The following is a 24,036-nucleotide window of genomic DNA, read 5'->3' as shown; positions in this document are numbered from 1 at the left end:
GCCGAGTTGAAGGTGATGGCGCACTGGGACCACCTGAGCGGGCGCGTGGCCTCAAGCTTGGGGAGGACTGCATTCACTTCACAAGCAAACTGTTTGAAGATGCGCTGCGAGGCTGGGGCCTTGGCTCCGCCCAAGATGCAGGCGATACCGCGCGGCTCCTGCAAGCCCCCAGCCCCCTCGTCCTGATGGTGGTCGTCATTCATTCTCGGTGGTGACGATCCTCACGAGGCTGGTCCCTCCAGGCGCCCTCACGAGGATGATCCTGCCAATGGTCCTCACGAGGCCTGCCGCGCCACTCCTGGCGTGAGCCATGGTCGTCCCAGCGCCCGCCACCACATCCTCCTCCTCGGCCGTAGCCTCGGTCGCTGTGCTCGGAGCGTCGACCGAAGCGTCCTTCATGAATGGCTCTGAGCTCTTGGCAGTTGCTGGTTTTGTGGGTATTCAGTTTGTGGAAGGTGCAGAACGGCCGGCTGCTCTTGGATGACTCGGGCTGATCTCTGCCTCGCTTGGTGTCTGGCTCCGCTGCGAGTACGGCTGCTTCCTTGCGCTTCACGTCCTTGGCCTTGGCTTTCTTCTCCTCCGGGCCTGCAGCCGGCAGCTCGAGGAGGGAGAGGCGCCCTTCCTCGACTCTTGCACACTTGGTCGCAAGGTTGAACAGCTCCTGAGATGTGCACAGATCCTCGTGGATAGCGAGCTCCTCCTTCATCTTGACGTCGCGGACGCCGTCGGAGAATGCGGAGATGATGGCCTTGTCCGTCACCTTGGGGATCTTGAGACGAATGTTGTTGAAGCGCTGGATGTACTTCTGGAGGGTCTCTCCTGGTTGTTGCTTGACGTGGCGCAGGTGACCCACGGCCGGCGGGCGGTTGCGAGTGCCCTGGAAGTTGGCGACGAAGCGGTCGCGCATCTCGTCCCAGGAGGAGATCGAGCCTGGGGTCAGGTTCAGGAGCCACGAATGGGCGCCGTCTTTGAGTGCCATAGGGAACCAGTTCACCATGACTTTCTCATCGCTGTTGACCGCCTCGACGCTCAGCTCATAGAGCTGCAAGAACTCCGCGGGGTCGGGGGTGCCGGCGTAACGAGGAGGCAGATGCGGTTTGAACTTGCCTGGCCAGGCAACGCTACGCAGCTCGGGGGTGAAGGCGCGGTAGCCGGCCGTGGTCGCCGGGGCCTGTCTTCGAGGTGGAGCTTGTTCCTGACGCCCACGTGCCACCACAGCAAGCGACGCGGGGCCCTGCCGCAGCAGACGATCCTGGCGCGATGGTGCGAGGAGTGGCGGAGCGTTCTCTTGCGGTCAAGGGACTTCTTGGCAGCTTCCTTCTTCACGCGCGGGTGCCGGACGCGGCGGGTCGCGTCGCAGAGCCACGCGCCTTCGCGCTAAGGCGCCGTCTTGGGGCAGAGGTGATGGAGGTGCTCCGTGAGCTACGTCGCCTGTAGCTGGTGGAGTGTGATTAGGAGAGAGGGACGGCGCAGGGGAGCCCCCTACGGCACGGACGATCTCGGCGAAGCGGTCGAGCCAGTCCTCGTAGAGGTCGTCGACCGGGCGGTAGCGCAGGAGCTCGTGCGCCATGAGGAGCGCGGCCTATGCGTCCATGGGAGCGCGACGAGCGTGGGACGGAGAACCGGCCAGAGTCAGCGATGGAGTGGCGGTGTGGCCGTCCCGCCGCACCGAGGGGTGCAGTGAGGACGCTTGCTGCTCGTTCCCTGCCGGGCCGGTGGCGGCAGGCGACGGGGAACGACGAGGTGGCCCACCGAGAGGAGCCGTCTGAGCGACGCAGGTGGCTAGGGCAGCCCGGCGCTCAGCACGAGCACGGTGAGCGTCCGCCATGGAGACGACGGAGCAACTGGACGCGAAACGACGGAAGGGAAGTTCCGGTGCACCCCTACCTGGCGCGCCAAATGTCGGATCTCGGGTTCCGGCCAAACCCTCAAGGTTCGAACACTGGGGTGCGCGCGAAGATTTCCTCCCTACCGATCCACGCCCTAGCTCGCTAAGATCTCGCGGACGAACTCGACGAACTCACAGCACAAAGAACACAAGATTTATATTGGTTTGGGCCACCGTTGTGGTGTAATACCCTACTCCAGTGTGGTGGTGGATGGATTGCCTCTTGGGCTGATGATGAACAGTACAAGGGTAAGAACAACCTCCTGAGGGTGAGGTTATCTTGTGCTCTGCGAACTTGTGGGTGCGTGGATGGAGTGGATCCAGTCCAAGATCAGTTTTTCTCTACGGTGGTGGCTAGCTCTACTTATATAGGCCCTGGTCCTCTCCCCAAATATTGAGCGGGAAGGGAGCCAACAACGGCCAATTCGAAAGGGGACAGCTAGTACAGCTTATCCTGACAAAAGCGGTTTTCGCCTGCAAAAGGCTCTGGTGGTGACGCCGTCTTGGGCTCCATGGTGACCTCCGTCCTGCCGGTCTTGGTCTCGTTGCACTGATATGGAAACCTTTGCTTGATGCCTCGGTACTCCGCGCCTGCGCTTGCCTCTGTAGCACCAAAGAGGAAACAAGGACGCTGCGCGTGCTGGAGCCTGCCTGGCGCCCGCCTGATCTTTATCGTCACGGCTCACGTCACGAGAGCCTCGCGAGGTTTGCCCTGCCTTGATTTCTCCGCTCCTCGCGAGGCAGCCTGGTGAGGCCGCTCCTGAGGAGGTCTTGCGTTGTCCACCTCGCGAGGCTTGGCCCCTCGCGAGGGTCTTGAGTGTCTCACTGATGAAGATGGGCCGTACAGGCCTGCAGCACAGCCACGCGCGCCGTGGGCCGCAGGCAGGCAAGTCTGGGGACCCCCGTTCCCAGAACGCCGACAAAGACCTCTTGCCGGTCTTGATGAGGGCTTTGAGCTCCTCCCTTAGAGCATCCATCTTGGAGTCGATTAAGTTTTTCATGGCATCGAACTTGTCGTTGTTGTTGTAGACCGAAGTAGTTGTGCTTTGCCTATCCATCACAAGACTTGAGCAAATGTGAGTGGAAGAAAGTTAATAGCTAGACCAAATGTACCTTTTGCAATGTTGAAGATGGATCAATGATCACCAAATATGGTATTATGGAAGTAGCACAATTGGTACCAGATCTTGTCAATTCTCACACCTACACAAGTAAGGCTTATGAACTAGCTTGGTGAGATAGTGGCACAAAAATTTGATGCAATTGTTAGCAAGAGTGAATAATGTTGAAAGAGATTCACAAATTCACAAGTGAAACAAGTAGACAAATAGCAATGAATGGCACATAGAAACACACACACACAAATAGATAAATGGGGTCGTGCAACCAAGGAATGGGCACAAAATGTGAAATACAAGGAAAATGCTTGTGTTGCACAACTCTGGAGAGACACTAGCATGATTGCTCAATAGGTGGATACGACACTTGTGCACAACCTATAAGATGCAAAATGTATCAACTTTCTATCCTAAGTATGCTATGTATGTATGGTTCTCGGTGTTGTACTCACGATGATCCAAGATGATCAATGAAGGCAATTTGATATGCAATATGGTATGATGATATGGCTCTTGCTTACAAGCTCTTTGGTTTTCTCTTCGCTTAAAATCTTTTTTATATGGCCAATATGCGCAACGCTCAAACCAAGATAGCAAGTGTGTATATGCGCGAACATTCTTGTGACACAAGAGATGATACGATGATACCAAGATGAGGTATGCATGCAAAGGAAGGTGCAGATCGATTATCATTAAAGTGCACAAGTAACATTGCCGACAATACTCAATGGCTAGTCTCATTAGGAAAGTGACGCAAAATGGGCTCGGGGTTAACAATGCAATGGCAAGGGGGAATATATGATGATGTCGTCGAGGTTACCATCCGTGGCAATGATGAGTGGCGGTGTTCTTGATGTTGAACCATTCCTAATTAGCCGAAACACCTTAGGAAATAGGAAAACCGCAAACTCAAAATCTCAAATGTCAAATGGTGGTAGTGGAATGTGGTGGTGGTTTTGCGGAAGCGTAATGGAATTGCAGAAGTGCAATGATGGGCTTTGGAGTAGAAAGTGCGAAAGTGGAGGTGGTTGGTTATGCGAGTGGGAGTTGAAGTCATTGTCCCTAAGTAGCCGAAACACCTTAGGAGACACAAACCACAACTCAAACAAGCTCAAGCAAAATTGGGTTAAGTTGGGGTGGAAGGGTATGGTGGGCAAAGTTATGCGGAAGGTATGGTGGTGGTTGATGAAGAAGTAACCGTCCCTAAGTAGGCGAAACATCTTAGAAGACTCAAACCACAAATCAAGCAACCACAAATGCAATGGGGATCAAAATGGGTTAAGTTGCGAAAAGCGATGGTAGTAATGCAGATGATAAGGTGGAGGCCCTAGGAAAATATGCCAAAGTTCCAAACATTTGATGGAGTCAAACGATGTTGGAAGTATTTTTGTGGGATGGGGGATGTCAATAGCTACAAAATGAGCTAAAGAACGTCGAAAACGGACTCCGGGTGAATTCGTTATGGCCAAAACAAAATTTCAACCGCGTCGGTTTCAGGGTTACCCGAACATCCGGGAGTAGGTCCAGCTGATCCGGGCAATGTCCGGATGATCTGAGAGTACATCCGGATGATTCAGGTTCGTCAACTCCGGTTTTGTTTTTTGGGTGCGTGGCTTAGCCGGACGTCCGGGAGAGGGTCCAACTGATTCGGGTGGTGTCCGGATGATCCGGGAGTATGTCCGGATGATCCGGGCAGGTCAAACTACTCGGGATTTCCTCTCAGGGACGCGACTTTGGGTGGAAATTGATGATGTCAGGGTCAGAATTGAGAAGATTTCGTGGATATAAATTGGGGGGAATTGTTGGGAAGCTAGATCCACTCGAAACACAACGAATCCACAGATCAAAATCAACAAAATCTCATCAAACCAACAAATCACAAAAAAATTGGGGCTATTTCTGTTGGGATTTTCGAAATTTGATAAAACACTCAAAATTAGGCTAGAAAACGAAGAGGGAGGACTCCAAATTCATGATCAATGTGGCTCATGATACCAAGATGATGTAGGGCGAAACCCTAATGGCCGATCTTCCATGATTTGGAGGGGGATTCCCGAAGAACATGATGAACACAAGAGAGGGGAAACACTCAAATCAACGAGATCCGATCGCACGTATGCTAAATCCACATACACAAAGGGGATACAGAGGTCCAAATCCAACACAAAAAGATAAAAGAGGTAACTAGTTCATCCCAATCATTGGAGGAGTTGAGGTCGTGAATCCTTGGAGGATCTTCCCTAGATGGGGTCTTGAATCCACTAGGGATCTTCTCACATGGAGGTCGTGAACTCCATGGGAGTGGTCTCTCTCTCTCTCTCTCTTAAGAGAAGGAGTCGGGGCTCCGGATGATTCGGACGGAGTCCCGGATGATCCTGCTTCGTGTGGAAGCCTTCGGGTGTCTTCGGACGTAGTTATACGGACGATCCCGGGGAAGGTCCGGATGATCCAAACGGAGGTCCGTACGTCTGGCCTGGCTCCAGCAGCCACTCCGTCTTCTTCTTCTCCTTTCTTCCGTCTTCTCTTCCATGCCTCCCTCGCAGATGGTGTAGATGTACACTTGTGCTCGCACTCCTCCTCGACATTCGTGAAGCTCCAATGATACCTATGAAATGCACACGGGAGAAGTGTCAAGTAGTATACCATCCTCGAAGGGGTCAAGTGAACACGTGTAAAGGAGATGATTCAACATTGTGTATGTGAGTAGATGTCGCAACGTGTCACTTGCCAAATGGAATCTTGACATGGTGATGTCCGTAGGATGCTCCGCATCGCCTGTCCAGGCCCGTTAGCCCAGAGTCCAACAGTGCCAAAACTAGAGCACGAAAGACAGATCACCATCATCATCGCGTGCCCGTGTGAAGCTTAGCTGCCGCTAGGTCAAGAACGCACAACCACATGCTGAAAGCACGCTAGCGCCTCCGATAGTCGATGAATAAAGGCGGCGAGTGACCGCTCCAAATCCACCAGGTCGAGTGGCTCCATGGGATGCGGTTGAGGTACCGATTCCATTCAAGCTGATAACCCACAAGTATAGGGGATCACAACAGTTTTTGAGGGTACAGTATTCAACCCAAATTAATTGATTCGACACAAGGGGAGCCAAAGAATATTCTCAAGTATTAGCAGTTGTTGTCAATTCAACCACACCTGAAAGACTTAATATCTGCAGCAAAATATTTAGTAGCAAAGTACTATGGAAGTAACAGTAGCGGTGGCAAAAGTGATAGTAGTAGTATTGTAGCAATGGTAACAGTGCAACGGAAAAGTAACGAGGCAAAGATCAATATGTGAAAAACTCATAGGCAATGGATCAGTGATGGATAATTATGTTGGATGACATTCATCATGCAACGGTTATAACATAGGGTGACACAGAACTAGCTCCAATTCATCAATATAATGTAGGCATGTATTCCGAATATAGTCATACATGCTTATGGAAAAGAACTTGCATGACATCTTTTGTCCTACCCTCCCGTGGCAGTGGGGTCCTATTGGAAACTAAGGGATATTAAGGCCTCCTTTTAATAGAGTACCGGACCAAAGCATTAGCACTTAGTGAATACATGAACTCCTCAAACTACGATCATCACCGGGAAGTGTCCTGACTATTGTTACTCCGGGTTTGCCAGATCATAACACGTAGTAGGTGACTATAACTTGCAAGATAGGATCAAGAACACAAATATATTCATGAAAACATAATAGGTTCATATCTGAGATCATGGCACTCGATCCCTAGTGACAAGCATTAGGCATAGCAAAGTCATAGCAACATCAATCTTAGAACATAGTGGATACTAGGGATCAAACCCTAACAAAACTAACTCGATTACATGGTAAATCTCATCCAACCCATCACCGTCCAGCAAGCCTACGATGGGATTACTCACGCATGGCGGTGAGCATCATGAAATTGGTGATGGAGGATGGTTGATGATGACGATGGCGACGGATTCCCCTCTCCGGAGCCCCGAACGGACTCCAGATCTGCCCTCCCGAGGAAGAACAGGGCTTGGCGATGGCTCCGTATCGTAAAACGCGATGAATCCTTCTCTCTGAGTTTTTTCTCCCCGAACGTGAATATATGGAGTTGGAGTTGTGGTCGGTGGAGGTCCAGGGGGCCCACAGGGATGGAGGGCGCGCCCCAGGGGGTGGGTGCGCCCCACCCTTGTGGCCAGGGTGGGGCCCCCTTCAGTTGATTCTTTCACCAATATTTCTTATTAATTCAAAAAATCATCTCCGTGAAGTTTCAGGTCATTCCGAGAACTTTTATTTCTGCACAAAAATAACACCATGGCAATTCTGCTGAAAATAGCATCTCCGGGTTAGTTCCATTCAAATCATGCAAATTAGAGTCCAAAACAAGGGCAAAAGAGTTTGGAAAAATAGATACGATGGAGACGTATCAACTGCCCCAAGCTTAACCCATTGCTTGTCCTCAAGCAATTCAGTTGACAAACTAAAAGTGATAAAGAAAAACTTTTACAAACTCTGTTTGATCTTGTTGTTGCAAATATGTAAAGCCAAAATTCAAGTTTTCAACAAAGATTTCGAACTAACCAAATTCAATATAACATTTAGGTCTCACATTTACTCATATCAATGGCATGATCAACTAGCGAGCAATAATAATAAATCTCGGGTGACAACACTTCTTCAAAACAAACATGATATGATATAACAAGATGGTATCTTGCTAGCCCTTCCTGAGACCGAAAAACATAAATGCAGAGCACCCCTGAAGATCAAGGACTGACTAGCCATTGTAATTCATGGTAAAAGAGATCCAGTCATAGTCATACTCAATATCAATTAATAACAATGCATACAAATGATAGTGGTGCTCTCTAACTGGTGCTTTTTATAAGAGGATGATGACTCAACATAAAAGTAAATAGATAGGCCCTTCACAGAGGGAAGCAGGGATTTGCAGAGGTGCCAGAGCTCGAGTTTTTGAAATAGAGATAAATAATATTTTGAGCGGTATGATTTCATTGTCAACATAACAACAAAGAGATCTCGATATCTTCCATACTAGATACATTATAGGCGGTTCCCAAATAGAATGGTAAAGTTTATACTCCCCCACCACCAACAAGCACATTCCACGGGTGGTCCAAAACAACGGGTACCGTCCAACTAACAATAATCACGGGGGATTTTTGTTTGCAATTATATTTTTTATTTGATTTGAGCATGGGACTGACCATCCCGGTTACCAGCCATTTTCTCGTGAATGATGAGCAGAGTCCACTCATCGTGAGAATAACCCACCTAGCATGGAAGATATTGACAACCCTAGTTGATACATGACCGATTTGAACATACAAATCAGACTATTGTTTGAAGGTTTAGAGTTTGGCACATGCAAATGTACTTGGAACGGCATGTAAATACCGCATATAGGTAGGTATGGTGGACTCATATGGAACAACTTTTGGGTTTATGGAAGTGGATGCACAAGCAGTAATCCTGCTTAGTACAAGTGAAGGCTAGAATAAGACTGGGAAGCGACTAACCAGAGAGCGACAACAGTCATAAACATGCATTAAGATTAACCAACATTGAGTGCAAGCATGAGTAGGATATAAATCACCATGAACATAAATATCATGAAGGCTATGTTGATTTTGTTTCAACTACATGTGTGAACATGTGCCAAGTCAAGCCACTCGAATCATTCAAAGGAGGATACCATCCTATCATACTACATCACAATCATTTTAAAAGCATGTTGGCACGCAAGGTAAACCATTATAAACTCCTAGCTAATTAAGCATGGCATGAGTAACTATAATCTCTAATTTTCATTGCAAACATGTTTCATTCATAAGGGGCTGAATCAAGAACGACGAACTAATCATATTTACAAAAACAAGATAGGTTGAGTTCATACCGGCTTTTCCTCATCTCAATCATTTCATCATAGATCGTCGTTGTTGGGGAACACAGTATTTCAAAAAAATTCCTACGATCACGCAAGATCAATCTAGGAGATGCATAGCAATGAGCGCGGAGAGTGTGTCCACGTACCCTCGTAGACCGAAAGCGGAAGCGTTAAGTAATGCGGTTGATGTAGTCGAACGTCTTCTTGATCCAACCGATCAAGTACCGAACGCACGGCACCTCCGTGATCTGCAAACATTTAGCTCGGTGACGTCCCTCGAACTCTTGATCCAGCTGAGGCTGAGGGAGAGTTTCGTCAGCACGACGGCGTGATGATGGTGATGATGAATTTACCGACGCAGGGCTTCGCCTAAGCACTATAACGATATGACCGAGGTGGAAATCTGTGGAGGGGGGCACCGCACACGGCTAAACAATCAACTTGTGTGTCTATGGGGTGCCCCCCTCCCCCGTATATAAAGGAGGGGAGGAGGGGGCCGCCCGGCCTCAAGGTGCGCCCCGAAGGGGGGGAATCCTACTCCTACTAGGAGTAGGTTCCCCCTTTTCCTAGTCCTAATAGGAGGGGGAAGGAAGGGGAACAGGAGAAGAAGGAAAGGGGGGCCAGCCCCCTCCCAATTCGGATTGGGCTTGTGGGGGCGCCCCTCCTCTTGGCCGCCTCCTCTCTCTTCCACTAAAGCCCATGTAGGCCAATTAAGCCCCTGGGGGGTTCCAGCAACCTCCCGGTACTCCGGAAAATGCCCGAACTCATCTGAAACCTTTCCGGTGTCCAAACATAGCCTTCCAATATATCAATCTTCATGTCTCGACCATTTCGAGACTCCTCATCATGTCTGTGATCACATCCGGGACTCCGAACAACCTTCGGTACATCAAAACACATAAACTCATAAGATCGATCGTCATCGAACGTTAAGCGTGCAGACCCTACGGGTTCGAGAACTATGTAGACATGACCGAGACTCATCTCCAGTCAATAACCAATAGCGGAACCTGGCTGCTCATATTGGCTCCCACATATTCTACGAAGATCTTTATCGGTCAAACCGCATAACAACATACGTTGTTCCCTTTGTCATCGGTATGTTACTTGCCCAAGATTCGTTCATCGGTATCTCAATACCTAGTTCAATCTCGTTACCCGGCAAATCTCTTTACTCATTCCGTAATGCATCATCCCGCAACTAACTCATTAGTCATATTGCTCGCAAGGCTTATAGTGATGTGCATTACCGAGAGGGCCCAGAGATACCTCTTCGACAATCGGAGTGACAAATCCTAATCTTGATCTATGCCAACTCAACAAACACCATCGGAGACACCTATAGAGCATCTTTATAATCACCCAGTTATGTTGTGATGTTTGATAGCACACTAAGTGTTCCTCCGGTATTCGGGAGTTGCATAATCTCATAGTTATAGGAAAATGTATAAGTCATGAAGAAAGCAATAGCAACAAACTAAACGATCATCATGCTACGCTAACGGATGGGTCTTGTCAATCACATCATTCTCTAATGATGTGATCCCGTTAATCAAATGACAACTGATGTCTATGGTTAGGAAACTTAACCATCTTTGATTAACGAGCTAGTCAGGTGGAGGCATACTAGTGACACTCTATTTGTCTATGTATTCACACATGTACTAAGTTTCCATTTAATACAATTCTAACATGAATAATAAACATTTATCATGATATGAGGAAATATAAATAACAACTTTATTATTGCCTCTAGGGCATATTTCCTTCAGTCTCCCACTTGCACTAGAGTCAATAATCTAGATTACACAGTAATGATTCTAACACCCATGGAGTCTTGGTGCTGATCATGTTTTGCTCGGGAGAGAGGCTTAGTCAACGAGTCTGCAACATTCAGATTCGTATGTATCTTGAAAATCTGTACGTCTCCCTCCTTGACTTGATCGCGGATGGAATTGAAGCGTCTCTTGATGTGCTTGGTTCTCTTGTGAAATCTGGATTCCTTTGCCAAGGCAATTGCACTAGTATTGTCACAAAAGATTTTCATTGGACCCGATGCACTAGGTATGACACCTAGATCAGATATGAACTCCTTCATCCAGACTCCTTCATTTCCTGCTTCTGAAGTAGCTATGTACTCCGCTTCACACGTAGATCCCGCCACGACGCTTTGCTTAGAACTGCACCAACTGACAGCTCCACCGTTCAATATAAATACGTATCCGGTTTGTGACTTAGAGTCATCCGGATCAGTGTCAAAGCTTGCATCGACGTAACCATTTACGACGAGCTCTTTGTCACCTCCATAAACGAGAAACATATCCTTAGTACTTTTCAAGTATTTCAGGATGTTCTTGACCGCTGTCCAGTGATCCACTCCTGGATTACTTTGGTACCTCCCCGCTAGACTAATAGCAAGGCACACATTAGGTCTGGTACACAGCATTGCATACATGATAAAAACTATGGCTGAAGCATAGGGAATGACTTTCATTTTCTCTCAATCTTCTGCAGTGGTCGGGCATTGAGTCTGACTCAACTTCACACCTTGTAACACAGGCAAGAACCCTTTCTTTGCTTGATCCATTTTGAACTTCTTCAAAACTTTATCAAGGTATGTGCTTTGTGAAAGTCCAATTAAGTGTCTTGACTATCTCTATAGACCTTGATGCCCAATATATAAGCAGCTTCACCAAGGTCTTTCATTGAAAAACTCTTGTTCAAGTATCCTTTTATGCTATCCAGAAATTCTATATCATTTCCAATCAACAATATGTCATCCACATATAATATTAGAAATGCTACAGAGCTCCCACTCCCTTTCTTGTAAATACAAGCTTCTCCAAAAGTTTGTATAAAACCATATGCTTTGATCACACTATCAAAACGTTTATTCCAACTCCGAGATGCTTGCACCAGTCCATAAATGAATCGCTGGAGCTTGCACACTTTGTTAGCATCCTTTGGATCGATAAAACCTTCTGGTTGCATCATATACAACTCTTCTTCCTGAAATCCATTCAGGAATGCAGTTTTTACATCCATTTGCCAAATTTCATAATCATAAAATGCGGCAATTGCTAACATGATTCGGACGGACTTAAGCATCGCTACGGGTGAGAAGGTCTCATCGTAGTCAACTCCTTGAACTTGTCAAAAACCTTTTGCAACAAGTTGAGCTTTGTAGACAGTAACATTACCGTCAACGTCAGTCTTCTTCTTGAAGATCCAATTATTTTCTATGGCTTGCCGATCATCGGGCAAGTCAACCAAAGTCCACACGTTGTTCTCATACATGGATCCCATCTTAGATTTCATGGTCTAAAGCCATTGCGCGGAATCTGGGCTCATCATCGCTTCGTCATAGTTCGTAGGTTCGTCATGGTCAAGTAACATGATCTCCATAACAGGATTACCGTACCACTCTGGTGCGGATCTTACTCTGGTTGACCTACGAGGTTCGGTAGTAACTTGATCTGAAGTTACATGATCATCATCATTAGCTTCCTCACTAATTGGTGTAGGAGTCACATGAACTGATTTCTGCGATGAACTAGTTTCCAATAAGGGAGTAGGTACAGTTACCTCATCAAGTTCTACTTTCCTCCCATTCACTTCTTTCAAGAGAAACTCCTTCTCTAGAAAGGATCCATTCTTAGCAACGAATATCTTGCCTTCGGATCTGTGATAGAAGGTGTAACCAACAATCTCTTTTGGGTATCCTATGAAGACACATTTCTCCGATTTGGGTTCGAGCTTATCAGGTTGAAACTTTTTCACATAACTATCGTAGCCCCAAACTTTAAGAAACGACAACTTGGGTTTCTTGCCAAACCACAGTTCATAAGGTGTCGTCTCAACGGATTTATATGGTGCCCTATTTAACGTGAATGCAGCCGTCTCTAAAGCATAACCCCAAAACGATAGCGGTAAATCAGTAAGAGACATCATAGATCGCACCATATCTAATAAAGTGCCGTTATGATGTTCGGACACATCATTACGCTATGGTGTTCTGGGTGGCGTGAGTTGCGAAACTATTCCGCATTGTTTCAAATGAAGACCAAACTCGTAACTCAAATATTCTCCTCCACGATCATATCGCAGAAACTTTATTTTTCTTGTTACGATGATTATCCACTTCACTCTGAAATTCTTTGAACTTTTCAAATATTTCAGACTTGTGTTTCATCAAGTAGATATACCCATATTTGCTTAAATCATCTGTGAAGATCAGAAAATAATGATACCCGCCGTGAGCCTCAACATTCATCGGACTGCATACATTAGTATGTATCTCTCCCTAATAGTAAACCAGCGATTGCTTCTGGTCGTCCGTCATCGGCCATTTTGCAAAAAAGTCCCCCCGTTTATGAGAAATTAACCCGCAGTCCTCGTCATAAGTCAGGCGGAACCGGTATGGAGGAGAGAAAAGGAAAAAAATAGCCCAAGCGCCCGCGCCACCCTGCCTCCTCAATCCCATCACCACCAGCCCGCAGCCACCTCCTGCCCCGCTCCGCCTCACCGTGCGCCACCCGCCGCCGCCGCCACCTCCTGCCCCGCCCCGCGACCCCTGCCGCCGCCACCTCCCGTCCCGCCCCGCCGCGCGCCACCCCTCTTCTCCATCTCTCCCTCTCCATCTCCCTCCTCCCTCCCTGTTCCACCCCACCCCTAGTCCCAGCAGGCTCAACCATGGTGGTCAACACGGGGACGTGAGTGTGCACGGGCGGCGTCGGTGGACGAGGTGATGATGCTTCTCCCTATTGGCTACAGAGAGAGATGTAGGGTCAGATTTTATCCAGAGGTTGTGACATTTATTTTATGATAACTCAAATCGGTTGATGATGGAGCGCAATTAGCACAAGTTAATAATGTGCACTTCCCATTATTGAATATCAGGTTCAATGTTCTTGATTTCTTACTTGAGTTATTACTCATTACTTTTTTAATCAGGGTACAGTAGTCTATGCATCGCTACTTCCATGCATACAGTGGAAGTAATTGTGTACACATTTGCATTCTTCCAAATTGCACTTTACATGGGGTAAATGATCATGTTGGTCTCTACGCTGCAGATATGCCAAACTAAAGGAGGCGGCTAGAGGAAGCATTGGAGGCCAAGTTCGGCAGCAACGGTCAGCTGTCGTCGGTGGCCGGCCGGCGACATTTGCAAAGGAATGAGGGTGGCCGAAGACCGACAACAGGGGGCTGTCGAACTAGCCAAGGTACCATCACTCCATCATCTTCGGAGATCGTTCGGTGATGTCCAATGCATCATGTCATGGAGTGGAGGCGCGGACTGCCCTGCGCAAGTAGGTTATGTGCTTGAGACGATTGAATGTCCGATAATATGATAAACCTTCAGCGAACAGCGGCTCCAAACTCCATCGCCTGATCTCAAAGATAGCTCTATTAAATCACTTGATGATATAACAGGACATTGGCAGGAATTCCTGATGACTGAGGAAATTATGGCAGACATTCTTGCCGGTACATTAAATCTTGGTTTGATGGGTACTTTTCTGAAGAAACTATTGAGTCCCAGGTATTGTGATTCTTGCAAATATTTTTCAATGCTTGCCTATGCCAGTGCCTGATTCCAAGTTCAATCACTATGTATCTAAAAGTAATGTTTGTATCCATTCAGGCGGATCAACTTATTTTCACGTCAGGTTTTAGGTGTTTCCCAGCTAGGCAGCGATTTCTTCTTCAGAAGACCACATCGCGGGCATTATCTTAAGTGGACCATTGAACTGCAATTTTTTCCTTTCGCATGTACATGCTTATTATGTGTGGATTTTGAAAGCTATTTCTACATATTCTATGTCCTTTGAGACTAAACTGTGTAGTTACTCTGCATCAGTTCACCTGCTCAATAATTGTGCTAGAGGAGTTAGTCATAGTATGTCCAGAAATCCCTTGGAGCACTACTCCAGGTAACATTGTTATGTTGTCTTTGCTAGAAAACTGTATATGTAGTCTAGAATTGGGTGTACATGTTGGTTCGGTCCATGGACGTTTTCTTTGAGATTCACTTATGGACCTTGCAGTAATGTACTCCCTCAGTAAACAAATATAAGACATTTTAGGTCACTAAAGTAGTTACCTGAAATATCTTATATTACATAATAGAGGGAGTATTAATTTTTGTTTTGATGCATTTTAAATTAAACTTCAAAGTGTCTATTTGAATTTTGAGCTGAATCTAAACCATGGTTTGCATTCAGCTATATTTCTAAAACATTGTACGAAGTCCTATTTTTAGGATGCCAAGTTTCTTCTTTCCTGTAGGAAATTTTGGCCCTATATATTCTAATTTTTTGTCATATTCAGTTTTAATGGTCGGAAAGAAACAATGTTATTTTTTATTATCAAATGGAGTCAAGTTGCTATTCTGTAATTTACAAAGACGTAAGGAAGTGTTATTTTTGTGTCTCATTGCTTATGCCTTTTATATTTAGAGGATATTATGGATGGGAACTGGCTTATGTCCAGTAATGGTAACAGAGTGTTCCCATTGTAGATTTCCATTGTGTGTTAGAAAAGGTATGCACCTGGAATTATAGGCCTTGCCCAGCTGTTAAATTTTTATATGTAGTTTCTTTTTTTCACTAGAGATATTTAGTTTGTTTATGACAACTAGAGAAGGATGATGAGGCAGACAAACGACTGAAATATTGATTAATTGTAATGATTAATGCATTTACATTTATGAGTTTTCCACCACTTTTCGACTATCTCTAATAATGATGGTTTGTCTATTTTCACTTCTCGATTTTACCTACTAAATGGATTTTTGGTCTACAATTCGGTACATATATATAACTTTCCCCAATACCGAAAGTCAACAGTCATACTTAAATAACCTTTCACAACCCTTTCTTTAACCCTTATGCTTTTTTGTTTCTATTCTACTTGGAACAGAGGAAAATGCCCTTATGGACCTTTTGAGCTTTTTTGTACAGTGAAAGTTAACAAACAACCGAGCCTGCTATTCTGGTTGACATCTTAATGGATGCCGATAAATTTGAGGTTCTCTCTTGCATGAGGCATTGTAGCCAGTTTCTCACAAGCTTTCATATGACCACAGAATCTGCGCTGCTCTACCTAGACTATCCATGCTACACTTCGATGGCAGTTGAAGTTCACCATTTGATAGTTGCAGCTAAGGATTTCCTTGCCAACAAATACAGTGATGTGCATAAGTGTGTGATCCCCATTGGATGGAGCCACCATTTCTTTCTTTTCATACAGAAGTGTACACATTGTTGAAGCAAAATCATGTATGAAGTGTACTCAAGGCTTGGTTTGTATTATTTCAGGTTCCGAAATGAAGTGATGAACATGCCACTTGCTGGGATTGAAGCCATATTCTCAAGTACCGACCTACATGTGAAAAAATGAAGATGTCTTATACCGTCTATTGCTCAACTAGGCCCGTGTGCAATACCAGAATTAGAAGAAAGACATAAGATCTTGAGTTCTCATTTGGTTCTGCTGGTGCGCTTCAGTCATATGACTTGTGAGACACTTCAGGAGATTTTCACATGCACTGACGATGACATAGACCATGAGCAAAGCTTATCACTGGGGTACTTATGTGCAAAGCTTATCCAGCACACAAACCAGGCCAGGTGCTCTTGCAGCATGTGCAACCTCTTGTTTGCTATATGCAGAGCTAGCTTACAAGTAGAGGCATCTGAAAGTGGTTCTGTTTGAGACCGCAACGAGATGGAGGTGGTGGTCTCGACACCCATGCTGGAGACTATCTGGTGGTACAATTGCTATCAAATGTAGCTTGGTTTGTGTGTGCATCTCCTAGCTTTTGTGTCTGTGTGTAGTGTTATTGGTTAATTATGATGTGTCCTTAGTGATCTCAAGTCTCAATAGTATGTGAATGGGTGTAATCAGAACAAACATGTTTATCTTATTTGTGGTAGGAAATGGTGTATATTTGTTTCGTCTTAGGAGACAGGCTGATGGGTCTGCTTGAACTTGCTCGTGTGGAGAAAACACAACCTGAAGAGCTTTGCTTTTGATCAAATGGCTATGACTGGAGCTTCAGAACAAGTAGCTGTTTAGAAAGGTGTCAATGGATGTACCGAGGAAACAGTCACGTGGTAGGTACGTAATAAAGTTTACTGAGGAAACAGTCATGATTCAAATAAATCGATGTCCTACACATAAAAAATAGTGTCCCGAAGGATTTCTTGGGTCTAATACCAGTAGTTACTCGAAATTTTACACAAGAAATAATGGGCTGTATAAATGATTTCACTTGCTGCAGTCAAACAAGTGGATGGATGGTACCGACAAATATTCTACCCACTATAAATAAATCCGACACTATTTTAGCCCATCAATGAGCAAGATATTTTTGAACCCTGGTTTAATGCAGCCGCTACTCAGCACGCCAAAGAACCTCAATTTGCACAGTAGCATGCTTTAGCATATTAGATCGTCACGTGTGAGGTTTTGTTTCCCCCGTTGCAACACACTGGCAATTTTCCTAGTTATTTTCAATAAATCTGTTGCTCGCTCCATTGTTCTGGAGAACGGAGTTTTAGTTATCTTGCCCATGAGGCATGGTTCGCAAGTACCAAGTGATTCATAATCAAGTGATTCCAAAAGTCCATCAGTATGGAGTTTCTTCATGCGCTTTACACCAATATGACCCAAACGGCAGTGCCACAAATAAGTTGCACTATCATTAACAACTCTGCATCTTTTGGTTTCAATATCATGAATATGTGTATCACTACTATCGAGATTCAGAAAATAGACCACTCTTCAAGGCTGCATGACCATAAAAGATATTACTCATATAAATAGAACAATCATTATTCTCAGATTTAAATGAATAACTGTCTCGCATCAAACAAGATCCAAATATAATGTTCATGCTTAACGCTGGCACGAAATAACAATTATTCAGGTCTAAAACTAATCCCGAAGGTAGATGTAGAGTTAGCGTGCCGACGGCGATCACATCGACTTTGGAACCATTTCCCACGCGCATCGTCACCTCGTCCTTAGCCAACCTTTGCTTAATCCGTAGTCCCTGTTTCGAGTTGCAAATATTGGCAACAGAACCAGTATCAAATACCCAGGTACTACTGCGAGCATTAGTAATGTGCATATCAATAACATGTATATCACATATACCTTTGTTCACTTTGCTATCCTTCTTATCCGCCAAATACTTGGGGCAGTTCCGCTTCTAGTGACCAATCCCTTTGCAGTAGAAGCACTCAGTCTTAGGCTTAGCTCCAGACTTGGGCTTCTTCACTTGCGCAACAACTTGCTTGCCATTCTTCTTGAAGTTCCCCCTCTTCCCTTTGCCCTTCTTCTTGAAACTGGTGGTCTTGTTGACCATCAACACTTGATGCTCCTTCTTGATTTCTACCTCCACAGCCTTTAGCATTGCGAAGAGCTCGGGAATTGTCTCATCCATCCCTTGCATATTATAGTTCATCACGAAGCTTTTGTAGCTTGGTGGCAGTGATTGAAGAACTCTGTCAATGACACTATCAACCGAAAGATTAACTCCCGGCCGAGTCAAGTGATTATGATACCCAGACATTTTGAGTATATGTTCACTGACAGAACTATTCTCCTCCATTTTGCAGCTGTAGAACTTATTGGAGACTTCATATCTTTCAATCCAGGCATTTGCTTGAAATATTAACTTCAACTCCTGGAACATCTCATATGCTCCATGACGTTCAAAACGTTGTTGAGGTCCCGGTTCTAAGCCGTAAAGCATGGCACACTGAACTATCGAGTAGTCATCAGCTTTCTCTGCCAGGCATTCACAACGTCCAGCGTTGCTCCTATAGCGGGTCTTGCACCTAGCGGTGCTTCCAGGACGTAATTCTTCTGTGCAGCAATGAAGATAATCCTCAAGTTACGGACCCAGTCCGTGTAGTTGCTACCATCATCTTTCAACTTAGCTTTCTCTAGGAACGCATTAAATTCAAAGGAACAGTAGAACGGGCCATTGATCTATAACAACATAGACATGCAAAATATTATCAGGTACTAAGTTCATGATAATTTAAAGTTCAATTAATCATACTACTTAAGAATTCCCACTTAGATAGACATCCCTCTAATCATCTAAATGATCACGTGATCCAAATCAACTAAACCATGTCCGATCATCACGTGAGATGGAGTAGTTTTCAATGGTGAACATCACTATGTTGATCATATCTACTATATGATTCACGCTCGACCTTTCGGTCTCAGTGTTCCGAGGCCATATCTGCATATGCTAGGCTCGTCAAGTTTAACCCGAGTATTCTGCGTGTGCAAAACTGGCTGGCACCCGTTGTATGTGAACGTAGAGCTTATCACACCCGATCGTCACGTGGTGTCTCGGCACGACGAACTGTCGCAACGGTGCATACTCAGGGAGAACACTTGTACCTTGAAATTTAGTGAGAGATCATCTTATAATGTTACCGCCGAACTAAGCAAAATAAGATGCATAAAGGATAAGCATCACATGCAATCAATATAAGTGATATAATATGGTCATCATCATCTTATGCCTTTGATCTCCATCTCCAAAGCACCGTCATGATCACCATCGTCACCGGCTTGACACCTTGATCTCCATCGAAGCATCGTTGTCGTCTTGCCAACTATTGCTATCACGACTATCGCTACCGCTTAGTGATAAAGTAAAGCAATTACATGGCGATTGCATTTCATACAATAAAGCGACAACCATAAGGCTCCTGCGAGTTGCCGATAACTGTTACAAAACATGATCATCTCATATAACAATTTATATATCATCATGTCTTGACCATATCACATCACAACATACCCTGCAAAAACAAGTTAGACGTCCTCTACTTGTTGCAAATTTTACGTGGCTGCTACGGGTTTAGCAAGAACCGTTCTTACCTACGCATCAAAAACCACAATGATTTTTTGTCAAGTGTGCTGTTTTAACCTTCAACAAGGATCGGGCGTAGTCACACTCGATTCAACTAAAGTTGGAGAAACAGACACCTAGTAGCCACCTGTGTGCGAAGCACGGCGGTAGAACCAGTCTCATGAACGCGGTCATGTAATGTCGGTCTGGGCCGCTTCATCCAACAATACCGCCGAATCAAAGTATGACATGCTGGTAAGCAGTATGACTATTATCGCACACAACTCTTTGTGTTCTACTCGTGCTATAACATCTATGCATAGACCTGGCTCGGATGCCACTATTGGGGAACGCAGTATTTCAAAAAAATTCCTACAATCACGCAAGATCTATCTAGGAGATGCATAGCAACGAGCGGGGAGAGTGTGTCCACGTACCCTCATAGACCAAAAGCGGAAGCGTTAAGTAACGTGGTCGATGTTGTCGAACGTCTTTGCGATCCAACCGATCGAGTACCGAACGCACGACACCTCCGCGATCTGCACACATTCAGCTCGGTGACGTCCCTCAAACTCTTGATCCAGCTAAGGCCGAGGGAGAGTTTCGTCAGCACGACGGCGTGATGACAGTGATGATGAAGTTACTGATGCAGGGCTTCGCCTAAGCACTACAACGATATGACCGAGCTGGAAATCTGTGGAGGGGGGCACCGCACACGGCTAAACAATCAACTTGTGTGTCTATGGGGTGCCCCTCTCCCCCGTATATAAAGGGTGGGAGGAGGGGCCGGCCGGCCTCATGGTGCGCCCCAAAGGGGGGAATTCTACTCCTACTAGGAGTAGGTTCCCCCTTTTCCTAGTCCAAATAGGAGGGGAAGGAAGGGGAAGAGGAGAAGAAGGAAAGGGGGGCCGGCCCCCCTCCCAATTCGGATTGGGCTTGGGGGGGCGCCCCTCCTCTTGGCCGCCTCCTCTCTCTTCCACTAAAGCCCATGTAGGCCCATTATGCCCCCGGGGGGTTCCGGTAACCTCCCGGTACTCCGGAAAATGCCCGAACTCATCCGAAACCTTTCCGATGTCCAAACATAGCCTTCCAATATATCAATCTTCATGTCTCGACCATTTCGAGACTCCTCGTCATGTCCGTGATCATATCTGGGACTCCGAACAACCCTCAGTACATCAAAACACATAAACTCATAATATCGATCGTCATCGAACGTTAAGCGTGCGGACCCTACGAGTTCGAGAACTATGTAGACATGACCGAGACTCATCTCCGGTCAATAACCAATAGAGGAACCTGGATGCTCATATTGGCTCCCACATATTCTACGAAGATCTTTATCGGTCAAACCGCATAACAACATACGTTGTTCCCTTTGTCATCGGTATGTTACTTGCCCGAGATTCGATCGTCAGTATCTCAATACCTAGTTCAATCTCGTTACTGTCAAGTCTCTTTACTCATTCCGTAATGCATCATCCCCCAACTAACTCATTATTCATATTGCTTGCAAGGCTTATAGTGATGTGCATTACCGAGAGGGCCGAGAGATACCTCTCCAACAATCGGAGTGACAAATCCTAATCTTGATCTATGCCAACTCAACAAACACCATCGGAGACACCTGTAGAGCATCTTTATAATCACCCAGTTACGTTGTGACATTTGATAGCACACGAAGTGTTCCTCCGGTATTCGGGAGTTGCATAATCTCATAGTTATAGGAACATGTATAAGTCATGAAGAAAGCAATAGCAACAAACTAAACGATCATCGTGCTAAGTTAATGGATGGGTCTTGTGTCAGGACCCCGATTCCAAGTCACATTGATCTAGCCGGTAACACCTCATATCACTTTGCGGCCTCACGCACGGTATTCCCACGGGTGTCGCCTTACCATGGCTCGGGACCTTTTGCGCCTTTTGGCTCACGTATATGATAGTGTCGCTAGCATCCATATGACAGAGAACCCGGTCCGACATGACTAGTCGTGAACCCAAAGTGACACTAACTTACGGGGACAGGCATACATGAATCAACATCGAGCATGTCGGTCAGCAGCGTGCGAATCCGGGCTGTAGCACTGGGCTAACAGGACTCCGGTGAACCGGGCTGTAGTAGGCTAGGCAGGACTCCGGATGTCACCGCGTGACATTTCCCCGAAGGGACAGACACAGGAACGAAGTGAATCACATGCCGGCCAGTCAAGTGTTCTGGAGCAGTAGTGCTAGGCTAACAGGACTCCGGGAACCCCGGACTGTAGCAGACTACCATGGCTCATTGGAAGCACTAGACTACATTTCCCCATAAGAGAGGCTACCAAGGATAGACAACTAGGTTGTCGGATCCCACACATACCAAGCATTTCAGAATCATACACACAATATGCTCGATATGTGTAAATACAACATGGCATCACAACAAAACTCTACGACTCAAAGTATTTATTCATAAGGCTCCGAAGAGTCAAGTATTACAAACATGGGTCTCATGACCCAACATACAGAGCATACAAGCAACAAGCACATGCGGAAGCTTAACTTGTCTGAGTACAGACAACTACAAATGAAAAAGGCTGAGAAGCCTGACTATCTACAAGACCCTCCCGAGGGTACAAGATCGTAGCTGAGGTAACAAGCTAAACGTCAAAGTCCACGCGGAACTACTAGCGAGACTGAAGTCTCTCTACAAAACATAAAATAAGCAAACGTGAGTACAAATGTACCCAGCAAGACTTACATCAGAACTATCTACATATGCATCGGTATCAATAAAGGGGTGGTGGAGTTTAACTGCAGCAAGCCAGCTTTGACTCGGTGGCTATCCTGAACTACGACTGCAAGTAACTCTTTTGAGGTGGCGCACACGAGTCCACATATTCACCATACCAATACACCACTATGGATCCGCTCCCGTCTCCCTACGAGAACGCCATCCATAGCACTCACGCTTATCTTGCGCATTTTAGAGTATCCACTTTCACTTGTCTATGAACTGTACAAGCAACCTAGAAGTCCTTTACCGCGGACACGCCTATTCGAATAGATGATGTTAACCCTGCAGGGGTGTACTTCTTCACACACGCTCTCGCCACTTCCCACCATGTACATGTCGTGTATCTCGGCAACCTTCAAGCGGAAGCCTGGCGAGGGAGTAGGCCACGACCTGACCAACCACACAAGTCTCTAGTCTAGGTTTATCGCCTATTCGGGTTCCATCCGCAAGGAGATCCGGCCGGGGTGTCGCTCACGGCCCCAAACGATGTGAGCAGGGTTCCCAAGCCCGCCATCCGGGTGCCACTTGGTACACCGTGCCACTGTGCCCAGTCTGTCCCAAGCCCACCTGTACCGGGTGCCACTTGGTAGACTACTAACACTACCTACAAACAACAGAAACTAGTTGCAACTCCAGGACAGAGATCATGTTGATTAATAAGTCGAGAGCGGCCGAGTTACCGGAACCCAATGTGTTGTAGTAGTTGTTCATGGATCACAAACACAGAACTCAGTTCCTGAGGACGGCTGCAATGAGACAACCCACCATGTACAACTACATGGCCTCTCACAGCTACCTTTACCAAATCGTGTTCACACACTTAGCTCTCAACAGTAGGACATGTTCACAACTTTCCAATTCATCCCCGATGAATCAGACCTGACACAACTCTAAGCAATAGCAGGCATGACAAACGAGCATGAATGAGTAGGCACATCAGGGCTCAAACAACTCCTACTCATGCTAGTGGGTTTCATGTATTTACTGTGGCAATGACAGGTCATGCAAAGGAGGGGGATTCAACTACCGCATCATGTAACAGTTGAATCATTGTTGTCCTAATGCAGTAAAAGAGAGCAGGAGCGAGAGAGTGGGATTGTATCGGAATGAACAAGGGGGTTCTGCTTTCCTGGCACTTCTGAAGATAATATAGCTCTTCATCAGTGTCATCGATCACGTCGTTGGTAACAACGTCTACTTTGAGGGAACAGGTACCGGCAACAGAGAGAAAGCACAATCAATGCAATGCACAATATGATGCATGATCATGACATGGCAATATGTTGTGATTTGAACTAATGCAACTAAAACCAGATTAAATGAAGTTGGTTTGAACCAAAGATTCAAATTTAACTCCACATGTGATTATTTAAATGCCACTTATTTGATTTGACCTGTTCAGCAGGCATAAGTTGTTCAAACATGCATGATAATGCCATAAATAGATTCTTTGGATTTTTCTGATCATTTT

The 24,036-nt window shown here is 45.9% G+C and overlaps 1 long non-coding RNA gene across 4 annotated transcripts; it reads left to right on the top strand.

Moving 5' to 3' along the window:
- The first annotated feature begins 13,328 nt into the window (after positions 1-13,328).
- Positions 13,329-16,943, top strand: LOC109742116 (uncharacterized). Of its 4 annotated transcripts, none has more exons than XR_005773227.3 (4): positions 13,362-13,643; positions 13,975-14,211; positions 14,336-14,444; positions 14,547-16,943. It is a non-coding gene; the product is annotated as an uncharacterized lncRNA (long non-coding RNA). The 4 variants fall into 4 exon arrangements; XR_006672318.2 differs by having other exon boundaries at positions 13,975-14,444; positions 14,547-16,104; positions 16,222-16,943; XR_005773228.3 differs by having other exon boundaries at positions 13,375-13,643; positions 13,975-14,124.
- The last annotated feature ends 7,093 nt before the right edge of the window (positions 16,944-24,036 follow it).

Source organism: Aegilops tauschii, chromosome 3 (assembly GCF_002575655.3).
Source record: "Aegilops tauschii subsp. strangulata cultivar AL8/78 chromosome 3, Aet v6.0, whole genome shotgun sequence".
In the NCBI taxonomy this organism is placed as follows: domain Eukaryota; kingdom Viridiplantae; phylum Streptophyta; class Magnoliopsida; order Poales; family Poaceae; genus Aegilops; species Aegilops tauschii.
This window is presented reverse-complemented; position numbering and strand designations above follow the sequence as displayed.